This window comes from Rhincodon typus, unplaced genomic scaffold (assembly GCF_021869965.1).
Source record: "Rhincodon typus isolate 14 unplaced genomic scaffold, sRhiTyp1.1 hic_rhity00001980, whole genome shotgun sequence".
Classification (NCBI taxonomy): Eukaryota; Metazoa; Chordata; class Chondrichthyes; order Orectolobiformes; family Rhincodontidae; genus Rhincodon; species Rhincodon typus.
Genome location: NW_025967618.1, coordinates 1 through 6,963, shown reverse-complemented (window position 1 = coordinate 6,963; position 6,963 = coordinate 1). Strand labels below are relative to the sequence as shown.

At 44.8% G+C, this 6,963-nt stretch overlaps 1 long non-coding RNA gene across 1 annotated transcript in view; it reads right to left on the bottom strand.

Annotated features, from left to right (window-relative positions):
* The window catches only part of LOC125481398, a 17,926-nt gene extending 12,200 nt beyond the window's left edge, over positions 1 to 5,726 (bottom strand). Inside the window, exon 1 of the long non-coding RNA XR_007261318.1 lies at positions 5,581 to 5,726. This is a non-coding gene — a long non-coding RNA (uncharacterized LOC125481398). The remainder of the gene's footprint in view (positions 1 to 5,580) is intronic.
* Between the last annotated feature and the right edge of the window lie 1,237 nt (positions 5,727 to 6,963).

The following is a 6,963-nucleotide window of genomic DNA, read 5'->3' as shown; positions in this document are numbered from 1 at the left end:
TCCAGCAATTTTTGATTTTGTTTAAAATAAATTCTGCACCCCAGGCCAGAAATGGACCATTATGGTACGTTTAAAGAATGCACTCTGTAGGCCTGAGGCACCAGAATGCTCCTGTATCATGCCACAATGATAATAAGGGACACCCCTGGTAAATCTCCATGTCTGCCATTTCCCCAGCCCAAGCCGGATATGCACATCAAGGACTTTCCTTCCAAAAAAAAACATCAATATCCCATTTTAACAGGCCAGCAAACAGTTGCTGCTAACTTCCTGACAGCATCTAGTTGCACCCATTCCCGATGGGCTGCCTGTTCATTAGGTCACCTTCCTGGCTGGAAATAGAAGCCTGGAATGTGAAATCCCAACCAAGTTACAGCATAAGAAAAGAGATGCAAGCGAAGCTATTCCAGACTATCAGGCTCTTGGCTGTCAACCAGCCAAAATCCTCTCCATCCTCCGGACCATGGCTGATGTTGACCTTTCTTCATCTCAGCTCGAACTCCAAACTGACTTTCTGTGCAGTCCTTCCTGCAGTTTCAGCAGATCTGAGTCAGGCAGATGGTGGAAAGTTGCACATGGAAACAATTTGTTGTATCCTTGGCACTGAATCATTCTCTAAGAAAGAGGAAGCTGTCAGGATTCAGTTATTATGTTGGATGGACTGATTAGCCTTCAATGTAAGATGCTCAGAAGAAATGAAAGGAAAATCTGTCACACTCCTATAGCTCCTTGGTTGATTAATACCCCGCCCAGTGCAGACCTGTCAAAAAAAAAATCCACATTTGGAATGTCAGCATCACTGGCAAGATCAGCATTTATTGTCTATCCTTAATTGCCCTTGAGAAGGTAGAATTGAGCCAACTTACAGAGTCATAGAGTCATACAGCACAGAAACAGACCCTTCAGTCCAAATAGTCCATGTCAAACATAATCCCAAACTAAGCTAGTCCCAAAGATATCTTGATCACAGCCATGTGGGCACAGCATTGTTGGGAGAGGAAAGACATTGCAATATATTTCCAAGTCAGAATGGTGTGTGGCTTGGAGCAAGTTTGCAAGTGCTGGCGTTCCTATGTAACTGTTGCCTTTGTCCCTCAAGGTGGTAGAGGTCACAGGTTTGGAAAGAGCTATTAAAAGGCCCTTGGAGAGTCGATGCTGTTCATCTTGCAGATGGTACACACTGGTGGTGGAGGGAGTGAACGTTGAAAGTGGAAGTGCCAGTCAGCAGCTTTGAGCTGAGTGGTATCAGGCTTTTTGAGTGTTGTTGGTGCTGCAGTCGTCCAGGCAATTGGGGAGTCAGGAGGTGAGTTACTCACAACAAAGTTCCCAGCCTCTGAACTGCTAAACTGAGCCAGAGATAACACAAAGATCCTAAATTGGGAACTTTGATTTTGCCAAGTCACCTGATCTGAACTAGAGCAGCAAAGGGCAATGCCACCATTAATTTTGGCACTCCTGGGGTGAAAATAATGAAATTAGCTCCCACGCGTGCCATGTTGGTGGAGACAGGTTTGAAAATAGTTATGATCCAGATGTGCTCTTCAGAAAAGTGAGATTCCTCTAGATTCTTATGGTTGAAGTCACAAAGAAATCCTGCTAGATCCCATTTACAAAATTAAATCACACAATCAGGAAATGGTGCTGCATCTTCTCTCCATGTTCTCTATTCTTTGAGCTACCTCAGTCCCTTGCCCTCTCCCATAGCCCTCCAAATATTGCCCCTTCAAAAACTTGTTCAAAACCTTTTGAATGTTTTTCTTGACTGTCCTTCAAAATCCTTTTAGGTAGTACATTCCTGTGCACATACATCATTTCTGTGCATTTATAAATATATATCTAGAAACAGGAATTAGCTGTTCAGCTTCTTGAGCCTACTCCACCACCAGTTAATTTTTATTGTGCTGACATTCCTCTTAGCTCTACCAATCCATCTTATGTTAGCCATCCTTAACACTTATAAAAAAATCTATAAATCCCAGGATATGGGCAAAGTGCTGGAAGATGGAGATAAAATATTTATTTATTGATTGTGTCTGATTGGCCCAGATGCAATGGGCTGAAGGTCCTTTTTCTGAGCTGTAGTTCTCTAGGATGCCATGATGTTTTTCACCCTACTGCCTCACCAGCTTATTGATGGATAGAATCCCAGATTTGCACTGCATTGGTTAGTGCACAGAAGGCCATTCTGCCCACATACAAAAACAGAAGTTGCTGGAAAAGCTCAGCAGGTCTGGCAGCATCTAAGGACAAAAATCAGAGTTAACATTTCGGGTCCTGTGACCCTTCTTCAAACTGATTTCTCACCAGAGGTGCTGCCAGATCTGATGAACATTTCCAGCAATTTCAGTTTTTGTTTCTGATTTCCAGCACCCATAGGTCTTTCGGTTTTTATTTCGACCATTGTGGCAATGCCGATTTTGCAAACCTCCAGTATTCTCATAGCCCTCCATGAGCAGAGGAAGTTGATTCCAGGGGGGTCATTCTGAAATAATCAATGGAGGTGATGACCTAGTGGTATTATCACTAGGCCAATAATCCAGAGACCCAGGTAATGTTCTGCAGACCTAGGTTCAAATCCCACAGTGGCAGATGGTAGGATTTGGATTCAATTAAAAACCTGGTATTAAGAGATAATGAAATTCTTAATCTAATGATGACTATGAAACCATTGTCAATTATTGGGAAAGCCCCCATCTGGTGCACTAATGCCCTTTAGGGAGGGAAATCTGCCATCCTTATCTGGCCTGGCCTACATGTGACTCCAGGCCCACAACAATGTGGTTGAGTCTGGGCAATTAGGGATGAGTAATAAATGCTGGCGCCCTCATCCCCTGAATGGATAATAAAGAAGTCAAAATATTATATAGGGCAAATGAAGGGATTTATTGGGAAAAAAATCGAGATGCAGATTCAGTCTAAGCAGTTAAATCATTTTTTTTGCGGGGGTGGGGAGGGTGCTGTAGGTGGAGTGAGGGTGGCAGAGGGAGATGGAGAGGGGAGGTTTGATAAAAGTCAAGCTTCTTGTTTTCAGACTGAGCTGCACGCCTGCGTGCTGCCTGAGAGCGCTGGCGGCGGCGAGGAAATGTTGAAATCCTGGTGAAAGAGGCAGATCCGAGAGAGAGAGAGAGAAGCTGAAACGGTGAGGGGAGGAGAGGGGCTGGCAGAAAGGGGGATGTCAAAAGGGGACGGAGCGGTTCGACAAGCTAGACTTGACATCCCGTGGGAGCGCAGGCATCTAACTCCTAAAGCTGGGTTGGAGCCTCCTGTTAGAACAGCCCTCATTTGTGTTAGATCACAGTTTTCTGCTGAGATACCGTCTTGCCGGAGTTAGTGAGATTGAGCAGAACCGTGCAGAGTTGTACAACGCGGATCTCTCTCTGTGGGCAGACACGGACTGAGATTGGAGAGAAAGATTTCCTTCTACCTATATATATATATATTTAAAAATCCTCCAGGGGAGCTGCTTTCCTCTCTGTCTCTCTCTCTCTCCCCATCTCTTTTTGTTTGTGGTTGGAACTCCGGGACTGGCTGCGGGAATTTCTGGGAGCTTTCTGCGTTTTCCCGAGCAGGTAAGAGACTTTGCTGAATAACCCGGTGCCTGTGCAATGCAACGATTGGGCAGGTCAGCGTGTGATACGGAGGAGCAGTTGGCAAATGATGAACAACTTCATCCGTGATAGGGGAATGTATGTGTTTTTTTTCAAAAAACAAAAAAAAATCCACTTGACATTTTACCCACTCGAAAACTACACGCACAGATACCCTGCCCTTTCTGTTTAATTTGTCCTTCTGTCTGTATGTAATGTGGGGAGAGATTTCCAGTCTAGTCTTTCTGTACACGCGGGGAAGGGGGCTCGGGGCTGAGGAGAGCTGGTGGGTGGAATTATCTCAATATTACCAGCAACTCCGCGTTATTTCCAACTTTGAATTTCTCCCCCCCCCCCCCCCCCCCCCCCCCCCTTTTAAAATTTCGGGGTTTTTAAAAGGGGGGGGGGGGGGGGGGGGGTCTGTTCTTTAATGATTTCAATGCCCCCTTTTTTTTGATAATCTATCCTGTTGCAATGCTTGGCATCAGGAGGCCCAGGGTTACTGAAATCCTCAGCTCTGCGGGCGCTGGGGGTGAGGTTAGGGGAGAAGGTGGGGGTGGGCGGTAATTGTTGAGGTGGGGGGGGTGGGTGTAGAAAGGGGTAGATGTTGTTGGGGCGTGGAATGTTAGAAATTGATCAATGCAAGCAAGTGAGAAATGAAGCGGACTGGAAAGACAGAAAACAGGAGAGGGGGCTTGTTGCGCTGAGGGTGGGGGGGCAGACAGCGGTAATGAGGGAGGGGGACGGGGGGGGTGTTATGAGCGAGTGTTTGAGGGCTCGATACATTAGGGACGATTTCTCAATGTGGGGCACCAAGTCTCGTCCCTTTCATGACCAGGTCCAATTTAAATAGAAATAAGCTTATAAATAGACTTCAGGCGTTAAACAATCCTTGGAATTAAGGGGGAAAAAAACCCGAGTAGAGTTGCACCGTGTCTGATGAACTGTTATTCCGCGAGGGGCAAGAGAGGTTAAGGGTTAACCAGAAACTTGAAATACAAAAGTGAAATCTCCAATTCTCTATCTCTCCGATGCAGATGTACACAGACACGGATACATGCACTGAGATCGACTACACACAGAACCATTTACACTGTGACACAGACTGACACATATAGGTGCATATGCAGAGAATGGCAGACGCATATACACAATTGCACCCACATAGAAATGACACACACATATACACAATTGAACACACATATACATAATTGCACACACACACAAAGACACAAACATATACACAACTGCACACACACCACACATATACACAATTGCACACATACACAGTACACAAGTACGTACACATGCACACAGTTATATACACATAATTACACACATATACCCAGAATGACACACACACACATAATTACACACAAACATATTTGCACACATGTAGTCACACACACACAACACACTCTCTCAGACTGACAGATAATGACACATTGTGACACAGGCACAGCGCCGCGCGGACTTGTCTTGGGTCAGTTATGTTTTCTGAAGATATCTTTCTCTATTGTATGTGTGTGAGAGGGAAAGAAAGCACCTCTGTGTTTGTAGTTGAGGCTCTCCGAGAGACGGGAATGAAAAGCAACATCTTCCAGGGAGTACGCAGTTGTTTGCTGTTTACTCGGGGCTTGCGTGTCACTTCTCTGGATGTGGTCCCATACAGTTTGCTCCTCGGAAACTGGCGATTAATCGCTTCCTATTTTTACTGCACATCCGTGGTAGAAGTTATAACCAGAAGGACGTGTTGAAACGGTTGATGAATCCTAACATGTGGCAGAGCATTGACTCGGTAATCCCTATAAAACAAGTAAACTGAGAGGCAGCCAGTTGATTAGAAGCAGGAACGGTATATTCTCTCATTTAAAGGGGTAGTGACTCTTTTATCCAGCAATGTGGTTTCCCATTAATGCATTCAGTTGAAAGCTATTTTGTAGAATATCTAGAATGTCCCCTCTCTCTCCCTGCCCTCCAAATAAGCACCTACCGACAGACTGTTATCATTGCCTCCTGTCGCTGGGGCGTTTTCCGTTTGTGAAGAACTTTAAACTACTTTTAAGGATCAGCTAGGCTTGAGTGCAGAATTTTACACCTCGGAAGGAGGCCATCCAACCCATCTGCTGATACTGCCTCTTTAAGATCCACCTAGTTTGTCTAAACCCACCCCCTTCTCTCCGTAGCCCTGCAAATTGCTCACAACCCCCTATTTCATCTCCTTCCCCAGCATTTTGAAACATAGAACATAGAACATTACAGTGCAGTACAGGCCCTTCGGCTCTCGATGTTGCGCCGACCTGTGAAACCAATCTGAAGCCCATCTAACCTACACTATTCCATTATCATCCATATGTTTATCCAATGACCATTTAAATGCCCTTAAAGTTGGCGAGTCTACTACTTTTGCAGGCAGGGCATTCCACACCCTTACTACTCTCTGAGTAAACTCGCATCAAGCCCCATCTCTCCTGGCTTTACATCTGAGTCAGTCTCATTTTGAGATGTGTTCTGGCTAATTGTCAGACTTTCTCGAAGCCTAATGCACTCTGGTTGGGTGTCCCTGGTGATAAATGTATCCTGATCCAAACCGTGAAACATGATGCTAGAGCCAAAAGGTTCTCTTGATAATTAGCTTACTTACAGAATGCCTCTAACTGACTAACAAAGCATCCTAGCAGTCCCCAAATATGAGTGCTCTAACCTACTTTCTAATCAACCTGTTCAGAGATATTATTACACACCCTTGGATTAGGTGGGACTTGAACCCAGTTCTCCCTGTCCAGGTGTAGGGGCATTACTACTGCATCACAACCCTTATAAGTGCACCAAGTACTTAATGAGAAATGTCCTTCACCTGTATATCATAGCAATATAAGTGACACCATCAACACCTGGTAAAGGCTGGCAGGTATATATTGCCTGTCCCTAGTTGCCCTGTGTAAATATTGATACAAGTGAGTGCTTCATGAAATGGATTAATTCAAATGGACAGCTAAGATCCAGTAAAAAGCGACTGGAGTTAATTTGGGCCGTGAAATTTAAAGAAGACACATTACCCCTTTTCAAACAGACATGAGTGAAGCAAGTGGACCAGTAATCCACAGTTTGCTTGGGTTGCTTTCATGGAAACTAGCTTTTCTTGAATTCAACTTCTCCAGCTGCTGTGGTGGGATTAGAACTTGCATTCTTTGCAGTATTAATCCATGCCTCCAGATTAACTGGAGCAATAACAAAACCACTATTCTGGATCAAATTTCTGGAATACCATTTCGAACGGTGTGGATGTCCCAGTTCTACATGGACTGCAGTGGCTCAAGAATGAAGGCCATAAAGGAGGATCATAATTGTTGGCCTAACTAGTGACAGACACATC